The 17,481-nt window shown below is 40.6% G+C and overlaps 1 protein-coding gene across 1 annotated transcript in view; it reads right to left on the bottom strand.

Annotated features, from left to right (window-relative positions):
- The window catches only part of LOC123027410 (VPS10 domain-containing receptor SorCS3), a 597,507-nt gene extending 582,264 nt beyond the window's left edge, over positions 1–15,243 (bottom strand). The window contains exon 1 of the mRNA XM_044438273.1: positions 15,160–15,243. The gene's annotated coding sequence lies outside the window, so the exon portion shown is untranslated. The remainder of the gene's footprint in view (positions 1–15,159) is intronic.
- Positions 15,244–17,481: the final 2,238 nt, after the last annotated feature.

The raw sequence follows: 17,481 nt of genomic DNA, 5'->3' as shown, positions 1-17,481 counted from the left end.
CTATTTTTATAGCCTGCTTGGCTCAAGACTTATACACTGTAAAAGCAACCATAATTTCTTGAAAATATAGGAACTGTACTTCTATAAAATGGCCTTGTGCCCAGGCCTAGAGAACCACTGCAAAATGTTAAAAGGAGAAAAACAGAACGAGGAAAAGTCAGAACAAAAGTACCTAGCAAGCCAATACCCAGTTTAGTGATTTACTAGGAAGCTTTTTCAGTGGTTGTCATGTGCAGGTGTGATATGTGCAGAAAAGGAGCAGGGACATCTGTGCTAGCTTCCTCTTTCCCTTACCATTCGCACCATCCTCAACTCTAGAAAGATGGAATCCTAAAATCTCAGCACTTCCTTGATAGAGGAGGGTTTCCTCCATAGGCAGCTGCCCTCTACATTTTGAGGGTGATAAACATAGTGAGTGGGGATAGAGCTAGTGTACTTGTCCCCTCTCCTCTTCATATGTAGAACTTACCTATGAGGTGAGTACCTACATAGTGCTGTTAGCTCAGCATTTATTTATTTATATTGCTATTTATATCCTGCCTTTTTCCTACAAAGGGCTCAAGGCAGCTTGCATCATTCTCCTCCTCCATCTTATCCCCACAACAACAACCCTGTGAGGTAGGTTGGGCTGAGAGTCTGTGACTGGCCCAAAGTCACCCAGTTGGCTCCATGGCTGAGTGGGGACTAGAACCCAGATCCTCTGAGTTCCAGTCCCATGCTTTTAACCACTATGCCACACTGGCTCTCTGATGACCACTGCCAATGTGGTGAACTGGATCTCTACAGCTTCTTAGAGAAGAACCCTCTGGATTGTTCCACACAATCCTCCTGGGCAGGAAGGAATATAAGAGTGTTTCCTGTCTGAGTGCAACTCACTTATGGAACGAGGGCTACCTGTGCTCTGCCATGTCATCTATTTGTTATCTTGTTCTGTAGCACTGACAGCTGCCTTGTTCTTTGGCCTTGTCTTCTCATTTATCCCCAGATCCCAGTCATTTTTCAGCCCCAACTCTGTTCCTAGCTCCCAATTCTTCAGATCTGCCCACAGCCCAAGAGTATTTCAGTCAAGCAGTTTCACTCATCACATGACTAGCCCAGAAGCTCTTTTCCCTGCCATGCTATTTAGCGTAGGCAGAGATGTTTTATCTACAGAGGAGCATTTGGTCTCCAGCATTCATGTACTAAATGGTGGTACAATGTAATCAAGTACCAGGTACCATGAACACATCTGATTATGGTCTAACTCAGATTTAAATTAATGCAGAATACTTTACAGTCACTACATGTTTTCATGAATCACTCAGACATATTATAGTCTCTTTCTATAAATATGCATTATTTAGTATTTATTTAGCATTTATTTAAGTCCTGTCTTTCTTCCAAGGAGCCAAAGACACCATGCATGAATGCCCTTTCCAGTTTATTCTTACAACATCCCTGTAAGGTAGGTTAGACTGAGAGTCTGTGGCCTGTCCGAAGTCACCCAGTGAGCTTCATGGTTGTGTGTGGACTAGAATTCTGATCTCTCCCGTTCCAGACCGACCCTCTAACCACTATACAAAATCGGTGCTCAGCTGCACTGAAAGATGACTGTGCACTTCCACTATAGTAACCATTGTACAGGGTCAATTAATTTGTTTTATGGCACACTCCTGCTTCCTATGACATCACGAGACAATTAAGCATAAATGGTCATATGAGCCAATTGCACCGTTTCCCCCCACCAATTATAACCAAATGGGGTCTACTTGAGTTCCATGTACTTCATCCTAGGAATGGATATAGAGGGTGGCCTTCCCTCTTCCCCAGGGATTTCTGTCTTCTTCAGCCATTTCAGACGGGAGTCATAGCCCAGCGTCAGCTGACTAAAGGGTGCTTGAAGAACACAGGGTGGGTTCATATTTGAATGTGAAGACCATATGCTAAACAGAGTGGAGATTGCTCTAGTCTGCACTTTGATGGGGCACGGCACAGTTCTAGTACGTACAACTTAACTTGACAAACACTGAATCTCTTAATAGGATATTCCAGATTTGGCAAGTATCTGCAGCATGAAATTGGACACTATCATACCAACCTAGGGCTGATTAAAGACTTGTGAAAGTACATTTTGGCTCTGTCATGGGTTTGATTTACATAATTAATCAAATCCCCTTCCATAATGAACAAGATGGGGGAAAATATTTGCTCAAAGATGCCTTTCTAAGGTTCTTGCAGATGTTCCATTTCCCATATGGCCATCCATATGGCTTGGCTGTCCTAGTTTCTTTTAGGATTTCTTCTCCTTAGATAGCAAATCTGGTCTCTCTTGACTATCAAGTGATTGATTGATTAGAAAACAGGTAATTCTGCTAGGCACTTTGTCATTTCTGATAGAAGTGCTGAGCAGCTGAGACTAAATTACAGCTATCAATCTCTGAGGCTATGTATAGATACATTAATTCTTTCTTTCTTTCTTTCTCTATAGAAATGAAGATTTAACAGTTTTCTCAGCACTGGCTGTGTGTGTGGATTGCTAAGCAAGGCTAGCTTCCTAGCCTGTTTTAATGTCTTTATTGTAGATGTGACATCTTTTAACATCTGATAGAACATCCACAGGGAAGCAATAATGATATAAACATTTAATGCTTAGAGATGAAGGGATTTCTACACAGCAGAGGCAAAGTGTGCTTAGTACTACAGCAGTGCTAATACTAGTCTAGCATCAGTAGTATGATATACCACTTTTGTGTAATATAGGGAGGAGTTAGTTTCTCTGGCTTTAAAAACAACCCACTCAGGCACAAATGACCCTATTTGTTGTTGTTTGGGAACGAACTTTTAAGGAGCAGGTCTATGGAGATGCAGTCGATAACAAAATCAGCCTTCCTGGATGTTGCCACCTCTGCACTGCCAAGGGGAAGAAGAAAAGTCACAAGGCAATGCCAGCTGCAGGTTTTTGAAGATTCCTGGGCGAGGCACCCTCGGTGCTCCTGCTTCTCCCTCAGGGAACTCCCTCATCCCATTTCTCATCATTGCTACCACGTACTCACTTCGCAGGCAGGGTCAGTGAGGGAGCAGGCCATGGCATCTGCTGCTGCTTCTCACCACCATGTTGTCTCAGCCAGAATGAGAGGCAGGTTAAAAGGAGGTTGTAGTGAAGAAGAGGATGGACAACGCCAAGCAACTTTTGCTAATGGGCCCATAACAGGGTGTGGGCCCTTGGCAGGTGCCCTGCTATGCCAACCCTCAACACCAGCCCTGGTTTATATAAAATATCCATCCCTTAATGTGCATGTTAGGTACAAATGTATTATTATAACTATGGTGTAAATTGAAATATATAAATCTCAGCATACTGGGGAAGACTGTGACCAGGTAGTCTAAGACTGTGTCTCTGTCTGCTGTCCAGGTGATAACTCTTGATTAGCAAGTTCACAGCCCAACTCTTGCTCCTCCTTACAGTTCTTTTTTCATAAGCTGTCTTTGGCCTGGAGATCCCATCTTACATAGGACTGTCCTCTGTCAAACAGAGCACATGGCAACACTGAGAAGCGAGATGTGGTTCGGTTGCATTCCTCCTGAAGGATAAGGGCTCTCCTCATGGACTCAGTATTATCCATGCATGGTCAGATGGCATCAGTGACCAGCTGAAATCAACCACACCCCCAACTGGAGAAAGCAGTCCTTGCAATTATCATCCATGAATTAATTACATCCTGGCTAGACTATGGTAAAATGCTCTAGTATGTGCACCTTTCAAGATAGTTTGGATACTTCAGCTGGTATACAACGCAGTTCCCTAGCTGTACGGCAAATGACACCAACACTGCACAAGCTGCACAGCTTGCCAGTGACTGTTGAGCCCAATTCAAAAATATTACCCATTATCTTTAACTGTACCTTAACCCATACAAGCCTCCCCTGCTATTAAGATCAGCTGTTGCAGCCCTGCATTCTGGCTTGCCAGTGAGGACCATCCGGGTTTAGGCACAAGTTGCAAGACCTTTTATGAGGTGGCATCATCACTGTGGAATGCCCTGTCAAGGGCAATTCCCTTAGCCCTCTATTTGGGTGTTTTTTTCAATGGATTTAAAACCCAATTTATATCTGCTTGCACCATTGGAAGCTGCTCTGAAAGCATTTGGAAAAAATAAAGCACCTGAGGTATATAGGGCACCAACAGAACTATTCCAAGCTGCGGAGACTGCATTGGTCCAGGTCGTACCATGAATATGTCAACAAAATGGGAAAAAAGTTCAATGGACATTCCAGTCCCCAAGAAATGAGATGCTAAGGGGTGTAGCAACTGTGGGACCACTGCACTAATTTCCCATTCAAGCAAAGTGATGCTCAAGGTGTAGCAATGGATTTTACTGGAGTGCACCAATAATTTCAGAAGATCATTCTGTGCTTTGTGCACCAGCACAAAACCTTTGACTGTGTGTATCCTGAGAAGCTACTGATGTTCCTGAAAGAAATGGGGGTGCCTCAGTACTTGACAGTCCTGATGTATAACCTGTTTTGTGGACAAGAAGCTACCATTACAACAAAACATGAAGGGACAGAATGGCTTCCTATAGGCAAAGGTGTCAAGTGTGTACATTATTTGCCTATCTATACACAGAACAGAACATAAGGAAAGCTGAATTCAAATTAGAAGAAGCAGGAGTGAATAATTTAAGATATTGGATGATACCATATCACTGGCAGAAAGTAGCATTGAACTGAAACAACTCTTGACGGAAGTGAAAGAACAAAGTGCAAAAGCAAAACTGCAGCTGAATATTAAGAAAATTACGTTCTTGACTTGGAAGAACTGCAGAACTTTATGTCAACAAGGAAGAAACTGAAATTGCAAAAGATTTTACTTACCTTGGCAGTCATCAATTCATATGGAGTCTGCAGTGAAGAAATATGAAGACTGAGATTTGAAAGGGTAGTAATGAAGGAACTGGAAAAGATCATCAGGTATTTGGAGACTAAGGTTAAAATCATTCACCCTATTGTACTCCCAATCACTATGTTTGGGTGTGAAAGCTGGATAATGAAAAAGGCTTACAGGAAGAAAATTGATGCATATGAAGTGTGGTGTGGGAAATGAGCTTTGGAAATACCCTGGGCTGACAGAAAGATGAACAAGTGGGTGCTAGATCAAATCACGGCAGAGCTTTCTCCAGATGTAACAATTACAAAACTGAAGCTGGCATATTTCAGGCACATTATGAGAAGGCTCTCGAGAAAACAGTAATGCTAGGAGAAGGTTGAAGGCAGAAGAGGAGGAGGAAGACCAATTATGAGATAGATTGATTCCATGAAGGAAGCCACAGTCTTGAGCAGGGCTATCAAGGAAAGGACATTTTGGAGAGTGTTCATACACAGGGTGACCATAAGTGGGTGATAACTTGACAGCATGTAAGAACAGCAACATTTCAAGATAGATCAAAATATAAGGGGTGCACAGTTACCCTTTGTCAGTGATCCAACCCAGAATTTTGCTCAGTGTTTGTCCTTAAGGAATTTATGGCCTTAAGGGACAGTGAACCAAGCCCCCTTGGCCCCCATTTGCCATATTTGCCACCAGTTTTGGAGCATGTTGTAAAAAGCTGTTAACTCCATTTAGGCTGAGCAGCTCCAGTTTTGGCACATATGTTACAATTAGTGCTACCAATTGCCATCATTTGCAGGTTTTGATGATCACAACATTATGGGGTAGATGGCTCTCTGACACGTACTGAAGTTATATCCACCCATAGTCTCAGTTATGAAGTTGATGTGAACTTTTGATTTCTGCTGTATTTTCCTTTAAATCAAGGGAACCAAGCAAGAAAGGGGCTTGATTTGTGGCCATAGTATGGTTTTCTGGGCTGGCCACCCTACAGCAAGAATTCACCTGGGACACAGTTTGGCCTTAACCAATTTGCCACCACATAGTGGTTTGGTAGGCATGGTATGCAATGGGAGAAACTGGAGAATCTGGTCATGTGAGTGCGCTCACCCCAAGTTTTGGTTGTTAATTCAGGAGAGAATTACCTTGGGGATATGAAAGGTAAGGTTTTGATTAGGGAAACCCTGTTGGATTTTGAGAACATTCGGCAGTTATTTCCTGACATTTGTATTATGTGGTCAATCAGCTCCCTTGTGGGATTTGGAAGGCTGCTAACAATCTCACCACTCTTCCAAGTTTAAATAATGCAAAGAAAAGGTTAACACAGAGACACAGTTAGCACTTCATGGCCAAAGAGGAGAAATTTTGATCTATTCAGGCATTTTCTATCCCAGGGTGGAAGTGTTTAGAACTGATGAGTTTCATTTATCCAATTTGGGTAATGACATTTTCCTTGCTAGTCTGCAAATTCTTTCTAGGCAGGTGAGAGTAGAGGATGTATTCTCTGTTAGCCCCTATCATGTTGCAAGGATGCTCAGGAAGTGGCAGAAAAATATAGTGATAGGTGAGCACCCCCAAGGCACCTTTATAGGATCAACTACTTCTGCAACTTGTCACTTGCTGATTGTAAAGATGGGTTTTGGAACTAAACTGGATCATCCGCTTGGAGCTGTGTGGCCCTGGAGCGGAGTGATCCAGAAGGCTGCCTCTGACAACTTGATGGTGTGGCTTGAATCAGGAGTGAGGAGGCGTGACCCATTCCTGCCTCAAGACAGGGTGTTGTGCCCTAAGCATGCCTGCGCTGCTGCCTGACCTGAATGGAATGGGTTAACCTCCCACGCAATCAGTTTCCCCTGTTCAGCAGATTCTGGTTAATGATTAAATAAATGTGGCCCATTTTCCTCCCAATACAATTTTTGTCTCTTTATTTCTGCTACCACTGCAATAAAATCACAGTGCAGGCCAAGGCAGAAGTTTTGATGATGGTTTTAATTGTGCAGGAGTGTTTTCAAACAATATCACTGTGCAGTAGATGTGAGCTAATTTAGAGCACTTGATAAAGTAAGCAGATGACACCAATGACTGGTGAATCATTGGCAATTCAAAAAGGGTCATTTTTCCATCACTAATTGCCACTTAGGGTGGCTGGTGCAACAATCCACAGGATTTCTGTACCTTTTATTGGGAAAAACATTTACTAGTTTTGCATTTACCAAAATTATTCTTTAAAAAATTTATTGTTTTTTATCTTTGTTTAACACAAGTATTAAAACATCCTTGATCCCATATGATTGCAATATGTCCAGCAGATCCTACGGTCAATCCATGGTTCTCTTGATCTACATGAAAAATTACAGATATATACTTAAGTGTGGATGCACACACATGCACCCTGATTCTGTGTTTTCAGCACCCCTTGTTTCTAGGACAGAAAGCTAGCAGACACTTTACTATAACATTTTTCTTTATGTTTCTGTTCCACTTCATTAGACCAATAAGATACTCTATCTCCAGAGTGCACTTCTTGGGCTATTAAAACCACAAGTCTTCGACCTTGTGCCTTATCAACACCACCCAAGGCACACTATAACCACCAAGAAATGCATCACCTGTCATCCCTTATTACTTAATAAACTTGCCAGCAGGCCTACTGCAACAAAATTATGAAACCAGATGATTGCATTGGGCTCAGTAAATCTAGAGGCAAAGCCTGCTTTAGGAAGAAGAAATCTAATTGAAGAAGCTGAGGCTCTGATGAAGGGATCCTGTCAGTTCAGCAAAAGTTTGTAAATTCTAAGAGCTTGTTGCTTAAAAATCAGCAAAGTCATAGGAGGGGAAAGAAATGTGCAAATTAGTGACATACTACACTGAATTAAAATGTTTCTGGTTCTAACTACTACACCTGAAGATGGTATACATATAGGTATTACATTGGATCAATATCATTTGTCTTTCTAGATACAGCAGGACATGCTATCCTGCTGGACAGAAGAGTGTTCAAAGTCTGGTGGGTTGTCCACTGATTCAAAGAGCAATCCTTTACATGTCTGCATCAAAGCAAGTCCTATGTAAGTTTTCTGGTCAATAAGTATAAGTTTGCAGCCTATATTGTTGCACAGTTGCCAACAGGGGTGGCAAAACTGGTCCCAAGAATGAAGTTGTTTGCTCTCAAGCCTCACTCTTTTCATGCTGCTTTAATTTACTAGGTAGCATGTCATTTGAAGGTTACCTTTTTCCAGGCAAGTCCAGGGAACATCACATGGTGGGAAGGAAGAAACTGTACCTCCAGCAGTGGGGAAAGGATCATTACAGATGTGACAATGAGCAAGAAGAAAGGTCATCAGACAAATACATTGGTCATAATCTCTCCACAAGTATGACACTATGTATATATTAATATTTGCGTACAAGAAGAGCCAGGCTAAACCAGACTATAAGACCATTCAGTCCAGCATTTTGTTCACCCAGAGGCAAACCTGCTGTGAAGGCAAGACAAGAGAGTTTTCCAAACATGGCAACTCTTCCGGTCTTATTTTATGTGCTAAGTGCATGTTTGCTTGTCCACAAATGTTTGTGCACAGTCTGTTATTATGTGCAAGCATGTTTGTTTCCATGCTATGTGTGAGAAGGTTATATTTGGTTTCATATGTGTCATGATGAAAGTTCAAGCAGGTCTTGACAAACAGATCTCAGACAAACAGATCTCAGATCATGCCAAACCTTTAATAGACTCTTTCAGAGGTAACAGCAGAGAGTGAAACATAATGTTGAAATCTTTTCCTTTTGCAGATTCTGTGTTACCAAAGAAGTTAAAAGAAGAAATTCAGCATCCTTTCTTGAGAACACAAAAATGGGATTAGGATTAGTTGGGATTAGAACTACACTACTTCAAAAACCATGAATAGGATGCACTTCATTTATTTATCTGCACATAAGAACAACAGATAGGGAGCTAAAATTTTTGGAGATGTGAAACAGTATATAAGGAGAGCATAACATCTTAAAAGCAGAGGAACTGATACAGATACAGCAATTTGTAAATAATTTGCTGAATGCTTTTAGAAGCTCATTAAGTAGAAGTAGAAATAGAAACAAAGAGAAACCTTGAAATCTAAGGGCATCATCCTGTGCTGCCTCCATGCTAGTGATCTGTTCCATTAGTACATTGGAACTAGTGGATTATAGGACAATGCCCCTAGAGGTTTGTTAATAAGATTTAAGGTCCCCAAACAAAAGGCAGATGACAGGATGATGATAAATGAACCTTTTCAGGGAAAGCAAGTTATGAAATAATCAAACACATGAAGCAAAATAAACCCACCAGCTCAGATGAACTTCTGGGCTGAATTGAATAGACATTCTACTAAATATATACCTATGCTTGATATTTGGTTTTATACCTGGAAGTTCTAAAAGAAATTTGATATAGTGTTATGTTTCATCTACATTTAAAATAGTTGCTTTACCAATGGAAGAATTCCTGAGATATGTAAATGACATAATGAGGAAATTTATCTGTAAACCCAGGAAAAAAATAAGAGAGAAATATCCTTTTTCCCCATCCCATACTAACCAACAGCTTTCTTCTCACCAGGTTTTTAAAATATTGACAACTGCAATGTATATAGGCAAAGATTAGTTATTCCCAGAAGAATATAACACTACAAGATGACTGAATAATATTGAAAATTAGCAGCAGATAATGAGGTATGCTTTACATTTGTTTTTCTAAACTGAGAAAGCCTTTGATAATATAGAAAAATAATATTTGCTTTCAGCTTTTAAAGGATTTAATACAGTGTCAAATTTTGTGAATAAATTATCGCATTGAGCATTAGATGCTAAAGCTCTTCAAAACACAAGTATTCTTAAGAATTTTCTGTAATGGAACAGAAAGGCAGCTGTGTATTTAGCAGCACCTGCTATTTTGGCTACCAGCACAGAATCAAACATTAGGGTTTTGTGGGGAGAAGAATGCACACTTTTTCCATTTATGATGGACTTGTAAAAAGATTAGGCCTTTCTGGGGAAAAAGTCATGACTCATACAAATTGTATGATTGGTTATCCCAATCCTAGAAATCCTATGTATATTTCACTTGGGAATGTTAAAGATGTTGTTAAAAGTGGGCAGGTGGAATTGGTGGGATATCCTTTTACTGCTGCTAAATTAGTTATTGCTCTCAAATGGAGACTACCTATCATTCCTATAAAAGAATGATTTAGAAGATATGGTGCATTACTTCAATGGTGATATTAACAGAATTTGTTCATCTGTGGGATGGTAAACAGAAGGAACATAAATTTGAACAACTCTGGATACCACTTATTATTTATATGAAACATCAATTTGATTTGGACATTAATAAATTCAGGACTTCGCAATATTGGTTTGATTTTCTGAGAATATTGTATGGAAAATAGGATTTGCATGCTTCGTGATTGTTAGGAGGGTATAGGTTTAATTGTAATTATGACTTTATGCAATGCATGTGATGTTATGTCTGCATGTATCTTTATAACATGTTGTTGTTGTTGCTTGTCGCAAAGTCGTGTTCGACCCATTGTGACCCCATGGACAACACACCTCCAGGCCTTCCTGTCCTCCACCATCTCCTGGAGTCCACCTAAGCTCACACCAACTGCTTCAGTGACTCCATCTAGCCACCTCATTCTCTGCTGTCGCCTTCTTCTTTTGCCATCTATTCTTCCCAGCATTAGACTCTTCTCCAGGGAATCCTTCCTTCTCATTAGGTGGCCAAAGTATTTGAGTTTCATCTTCAGTATCTGGCCTTTTAAAGAGCAGTCAGGGTTGATCTAGGACTGACCAGTTTGATTGCCTTGCAGTCCAAGGGACTCGCAGGAGTCTCCTCCAGCACCACAATTCAAAGGCCTCAATCCTTTTGCACTCAGCCTTCCTTATGGTCCAGCTTTCACAGCCATACATTGCAACTGGGAAAACCATAGCCTTGACTATACACACTTTTGTTGGCAGGGTGATGTCTCTGCTTTTTAGTATGCTGTCTAGATTTGCCATAGTTTTCCTCCCCAGGAGCAAGTGTCTTTTAATTTCTTGGATGCAGTCCCCGTCTGCAGTGATCTTGGAGCCCAGGAAAATAAAATCTGTCGCTACCTCCATTTCTTCCCCATCTATTTGCCAGGAAGTGAGAGGACCGTTTTCCATTATCTTAGTTTCTTAATGTTGAGTTTCAAGCCAACTTTTGTGCTTTCCTCCTTCACCCGCATCAAGAGGCTCTTTAGTTCCTCTTCACTTTCTGCCATGAGAGTGGTATCATCTGCATATCTGAGGTTGTTGATATTTCTCCTAGCAATCTCAATTCCAACTGGTGATTCATCTAGCTCCGCCTTTCTCATGATGTGCTCTGCATATAAGTTAAATAGGCAGGGCAACAGTATACAGCCTTGCCGAAGTCCTTTCTCAATTTTGAACCAATCAGTGGTTCCATGTCCAGTTCTCATTGTTGCTTCTTGACCCGCATATAGGTTTCTCAAGAGACAAATAAGATGGTCTGGTACTCCCATCTCTTTAAGAACTTGCCACAATTTGTTGTGATCCACACAATCAAAGGCTTTAGCATAGTCAATGAAGCCAAAGTAGATGTTTTTCTGGAACTCCCTAGCTTTCTCCATGATCCAGCATATGTTGGCAATTTGATCTCTAGTTCCTCTCCCTCTTCGAAATCTTGCCTGTACTTCTGGTAGTTTTCGGTCCACATACTGCTGGAGCCTAGCTTGTAGGATTTTGAGCATCACTTTGCCAGCATGTGAAATGAGTGCAATGGTGCGGTAGTTTGAACATTCTTTGCCATTGCCCTTCTTTGGGATTGGAATGTAAACTGAGCTTTTCCAATCCTGTGGCCACTGTTCAGTTTTCCAAATTTGCTGGCATATTGAGAGTAGCACTTTAACTGCATCATCTTTTAGGATTTTGAATAGCTCAGCTGGAATACTGTCGCCTCCACTAGCTTTGTTGTTGCTCAGACTTCATAAGGCCCATTTGACTTCACATTCCAGGATGTCTGGCTCGAGGTCAGTGACCACCCCATCGTGGTTATCAGGGACATTAAGCTCTTGCTTGTATAGTTTCTCTGTGTAATCTTGCCACCTCTTCTTAATCTCTTCTGCCTCTGTTAGGTCCCTGCCATTTTGGTCCTTTATCATGCCCATCTGTGCATGAAACGTTCCTTTCATATCTCCAATTTTCTTGAAAAGATCTCTGGTCCTCCCTATTCTATTGTTTTCTTCTATTTCTTTGCACTGTTCATTTAAGAAGGCATTCTTATCTCTTCTAGCTATTCTCTGGAATTCTGCATTCCATTGGGTGTATCTTTCTCTTTCTCCCTTGCCTTTCGCTTCCCTTCTTTCCTAGCTATTTGTAAAGCTTCCTCAAACAGCCATTTTGCTTTCTTGCATTTCTTTTTCTTTGGGATGGTTTTAGTTGTTGCCTCTTGTACAATGTTGCAAACCTCCGTCCATAGTTCTTCAGGCACTCTGTCTATCAGATCTAATTCCTTAAATCTATTTGTCACCTCTACTGTATATTCATCAGAGATATGATTTAGGTCATACCTGAGTGGCCTAGTGCTTTTCCCTACTTTCTTCAACTTAAGCCTAAATTTTGCAACCAGAAGCTCATGATCTGAGCCACAGTCAGCTCCTGATCTAGTTTTTACTGACTGTATAGAGCTTCTCCATATTTGGCTGCACAGCACATAGTCAATCTGATTTCTGTGTTGACCGTCTGGTGATGTCCATGTGTAGAGTCGTCTCTTGGGTTGTTGGAAAAGAGTGTTTGCTATGACCATCAAATTCTCTTGACAAAATTCTACCAGCCTGTGCTGTGCTTCATTTTGTACTCCAAGGCCAAACTTACCTGTTATTCCGGTTATCTTTTGGCTTCCTACTTTAGCATTCCAATCCCCCATGATGATGAGGACATCATTTTTGGGTGTTAATTCTAGAAGGTGTTGTAGGCCTTCATAGAACTGGTCAACTTCAGCCTCTTGAGCACCAGTGGTTGGGGCATAGACTTGGACTATTGTGAAGTTGAATGGTTTGCCTTTAATTCAAACTGAGATCATTCTGTCATTTTGGAGATTGTATCCCAGTACTGCTTTTCCTACTCTTTTATTGACTATAAAGGCTACTCCATTTCTTCTGAGAGATTCTTGACCACAGTAGTATACCTGATGGTCATCTGAATTAAATTCACCCATTCCTGTCCATTTTAGTTCACTGATTCCTAAGATGTCGATGCTCAGTCTTGTCATCTCTTGTTTGACCACATCCAGCTTGCCTTGATTCATGGATCTTACATTCCAGGTTCCTATGGAGTATACATCTTTGCAGCATTGGACTTTCCTTTCACCACCAGATACATCAGCAAATGAGTGTCCTTTCGGCTTTGACCCAGTCGCTTCATTCTTTCTGGCGCTACTAGTACTAGCCCTCTGCTCTTCCCCCATAGCATATTGGACACCTTCCGACCTGAGGGGCTCATCTTCCGGCGTCATATCTTTTTGCCCTTTGGTACTGTCCATGGGGTTTTCATGGCAAAGATATTGGAGTGGGTTGCCATTTCCTTCTCCAGTGGATCACATTTTGTCAGAGCTCTCTGCTATGACCTGTCCGTCTTGGGTGGCCCTGCATGGCATAGCTCATAGCTTCATTGAGCTATGCAAGCCCCTTTGCCATGACAAGGCAGTGATCCATGAAGGAGTTATAACATGTTACATTATTCAAAAATGAATGCAACAATGAAACTTAAAGTCTGGCATAAATTAAACCATCCAGGTGCTTTTATTTATCAATTCTCATCAGTCTCAGAAAGCATGCCTAATGATCAAGAATTCTGGGAACTGTTGTCCAAAACATGGAGGGTGCCAGGTTGGGGGAAAGTTGACTGAAACCATTCTTATATGATAATGATGATGTGTGTATGTGAAAGAGGGCACATGATAAATCTATATATCTGTGGGCATTCTGGGAATGTATATTTGATGAGATTTCAAGCTGTAAAGATAGTAGATCTAAATCAAAACTGTTAGTTACAGAATTATTTGTGGAACCCAAAAGCTGTACTGAAAGAGCCTAGGAGGTGGGTGCTAGAGTTCAGGCAGTATGATATTTGTAAGAAAAGATTCAAACTAACAAGAGAGATGTGTTCCTAATCGATTCCTTGCCTCTACAGAAGGAGATTAAGGATAAACATCTTTAAAAGTTTCTTAAAGCCTTTGATGGTCATTCTAAGAGATTTCCTGACTAGGTAAAGTATCTTTGATCAAAAAGAATGGCCTGCCAAGAACTGTGTTGTTTTAAATCCTTGCCCGTTCAAATTCTGCACACTAAATTGAAAGAGTGAGATGACTGAATAATAGCTATTATTTGAGTGAATAAACATCCAAGATTGCCAGATGCGTTATTCAAAGGTCTATCAAAGACCTATCATTCTTGTCAGTTACAGTTGTTGTCATACTGTGTTTCTAGAGGAGATGATCAATGGAAACAGCTTGAACAGAGATACTTTAAAATCCCATTAAAGTATGTACAATATGCAGCCTGGATAATGCTAAATATAAACCTTCTCTCCTGCATATGTTAAATACAGTCATGCCTGTAATAAGCCCCTCTGTTTCTTCCCTTACAACATTCTCCTGATTAGAAGACTAAATCAAAAACAATATGGCTGACTTGACAATCTCAAGCAACTAAAATATTACAGCAAATAGTGAACCTGTGGAACGAATAATATACAGCAATGGCAGGGGTGGGAGAAGGTGATAGTGATATACTGAATTCCTGAGGACAATTACAGAAGCTGCTGGTTTGCTTAGATTCCAGTTCAGGTATAACAAAATTTCATGAATTAATCGATTTATTCAATGACACATAATTCAAACACAATACATTTAAGAACCAGAAGCTAATAAAATGTACCTGCTAAGCAAAGCACCTCTTCTACAAAGATCATGTTATCCTTCTGGAACAAGCAGGTGGCTAATCCTTTTACCCTAGAACAAAGGTGGGTCAGTTCTGCTCAGTGCAGAAGCATGGAGTCAGACACCCAATATTGCCCCTGCTCTTTGGTTTTGTAGCAACAGATAGAGAAGTATGTCAGTGGTTGCATCTAGGCTTTGGGGATTATAATGTTCTCTCTGGAGTTCTCCCCTTCCTTTCTCACTCTCATTTTCACCCTGTGGCTGTTCTGGCTCTATAGGGAAAAGTTCCCACATACTTTAATCTAGTTCTGCACAAAGATCAATAGAAGCCTACCTCTTGGGCCAGCTTTCTCAAGTCGCTTGAGCAAGATGTCCTCTGAGAAGGACCAGCCATTGTGTTTTTTTTAGTGATGGCTCTTGGGACACTTCTTTGCATTCTCAGTACATAACACAGTTGTTTGGAGTATTGCCTAAAAATACAAGTTTTGTGATTAGTTCCCTATTTCTTAAGCTATTTCATTAAGAGAAAACTCATGAGAATGGAAGGTGTGCTTTTGACTTGCTTGAACTATTGCTGTGCTGAAAAATTCAGCTAATTGCTGTTATATTTTGGCAATATCCAGTATTACACTTTTGACAAAAGGATATATTTTGGCAATATCCAGTAATTTCTGTGGGGAGCAAGTTGTTTCACAGTTCAGGTCTGTACTGGAATAGCCTTCAGTGTGCATTGATGATGCTCTTTATTTACTTGCTAAATAGAAATTAAGAAATGGAAGAGGAAATGGATTCTACCTTGACCCTTTTGACAAATAAAAGATTGAAACTGCAAAATTATAAATTCGAACACTTCCTAGGAGGCAATGCACTGAGAACCTTACAGCTCTTTTGAGATATGAACAGGTGGCAGATAAATGCCAACTTGAGATGGGTACATTTTAATATTTGGTCTGCTGTTGTTAAAACCTATGTATAGTTGTTATGAAGTTCTATCCATTTCATATACAGCAATGTATGTATAATGGAGAGGGGAATTTTGGGTGCCCACCTGCACCATGGCAGGGACCGCCTTGTAGCTTCCACTGTAGGCTCCTATACAAACCACTCCTGAAGCCCCTTCTTTAACCTTTCTCATGCCTCAGGGAGCATTTAACAGGCATTTGAGGCACTGTCTGTTCTGGTAGTATTACAGCTTGAAAGAGAATCTCTTTCATTTTAGACTTTCTATTGAGCCATACCTCTCCAACTCTTTAAAGTTATTTTTGAAAGAGTAAAATGAATGGCCCCTTTTCTCATTCTTTAAGCACCTTGCAGGAATAACAGAACCATGTTGAAAATAGTCTCTTTCTCCCACCACCATTTTAGGTGAATTCTCTTTCTCCTCACAGTCATTCAAGTCAACAAAATATTTGTTTCCTATTTAAGAAAGCAGTTATTTCAGGTACCCACAAATCATCAGTGTTTTATAAAAGGACTATTTGGTGTGTAATAAGAAAAGGGCAGATATGGGCCTTATTCATTCAAGGACATTGTAGGGTGCAAGGGAGAGGGAAGACAGAGTGAAGTGTGCAGTATTCAAAAGTCTCTCATCTTCTTCAGTAGCTGTAATCAGTCAAGTGCTTATGTGAAGGGTGGAAATTGCCTCTCAAGAAGGAGGGGAAATGCAAGAATTGATCAGGGAAAACTACGTGTGTGTGTGTGTGTGTGTGTGTGTGTGTGTGTGTGTGTTTTAAATCTGGCATGTTAAATCAAGATATTTCGCAAGAAAATGATTCCTCTGCACCCCAGTGAAAGGCTTCTGTCTGCTATGTGAATGGTACACAGTTATGTATAATCCTTGTCTGCTTTTAGCTAGATCTGAGCCTTCTAGATGTTTCGGACAACTCTCATAAACTCCAGTCCTGACTATGCTGATATGGGTTGATGGAATTTGTAGTACAACACATCTGGAGAACAGCAAGTTGGAGAAAGTTATCTTGGTGCATCATTTCCTCAGCATTAGACTTAGGTCTAGTTTGCATCATGCATTTCCTGTCTGCAAAACAATAAGCATGGGTGTGGGTATTCCAAAGGTTTATAAAACAGACCTATTTGTTCAAATCTAAGTGTTTCTGTTCTGATTCTAAGAACTGAAATTAATCAGCAATTTTAAATTACACAGAACATCCCAACAAGCTCCAAGAAGATAATGTCACTCTGGAAACAAAATATGTCTCATTGTCACAAATAAAGGGTTCCCTACTGTAGCTTTGTCTTGTAAAAATGGTAGTGCTGCTCCCCAGGGCCTTTTCTGCATGGGATTATGGGCAGCCCCTCTGGCGGTCCTTCACAGGGCAGCCCCCTGGCATCTTCACTATGTACAGTGGAATGCCAGGTTAAGACCTTCTTAAGGAGCCATTTAACCTTTCATTAGTTGCATTATTATACTGCTGGCTCCTCATGATTATAATGTCTTTAAAATGTTAGTGTTCATTATTTTGATGCTTGCATTGTTGTAGTATTACATTCATTCATTCATTCCTGTCTATTTTGTTATCTATTTTTGTGACCATAAGCTGTCCCAAGGGCATTTGCCAGTTGGGTGGCATAAAGATCTTTTATCCGCAAACAGAAATGAATAGAAGCAAACAGACTCCTGCAGCAGGCAGAAAAGTTT

This window comes from Varanus komodoensis, unplaced genomic scaffold (assembly GCF_004798865.1).
Source record: "Varanus komodoensis strain SLA01 unplaced genomic scaffold, ASM479886v1 scaffold1, whole genome shotgun sequence".
NCBI lineage: Eukaryota > Metazoa > Chordata > Lepidosauria > Squamata > Varanidae > Varanus > Varanus komodoensis.
Note: the sequence above shows the minus strand (reverse complement) of the source record. Positions and strands in the feature narration are given on the sequence as shown.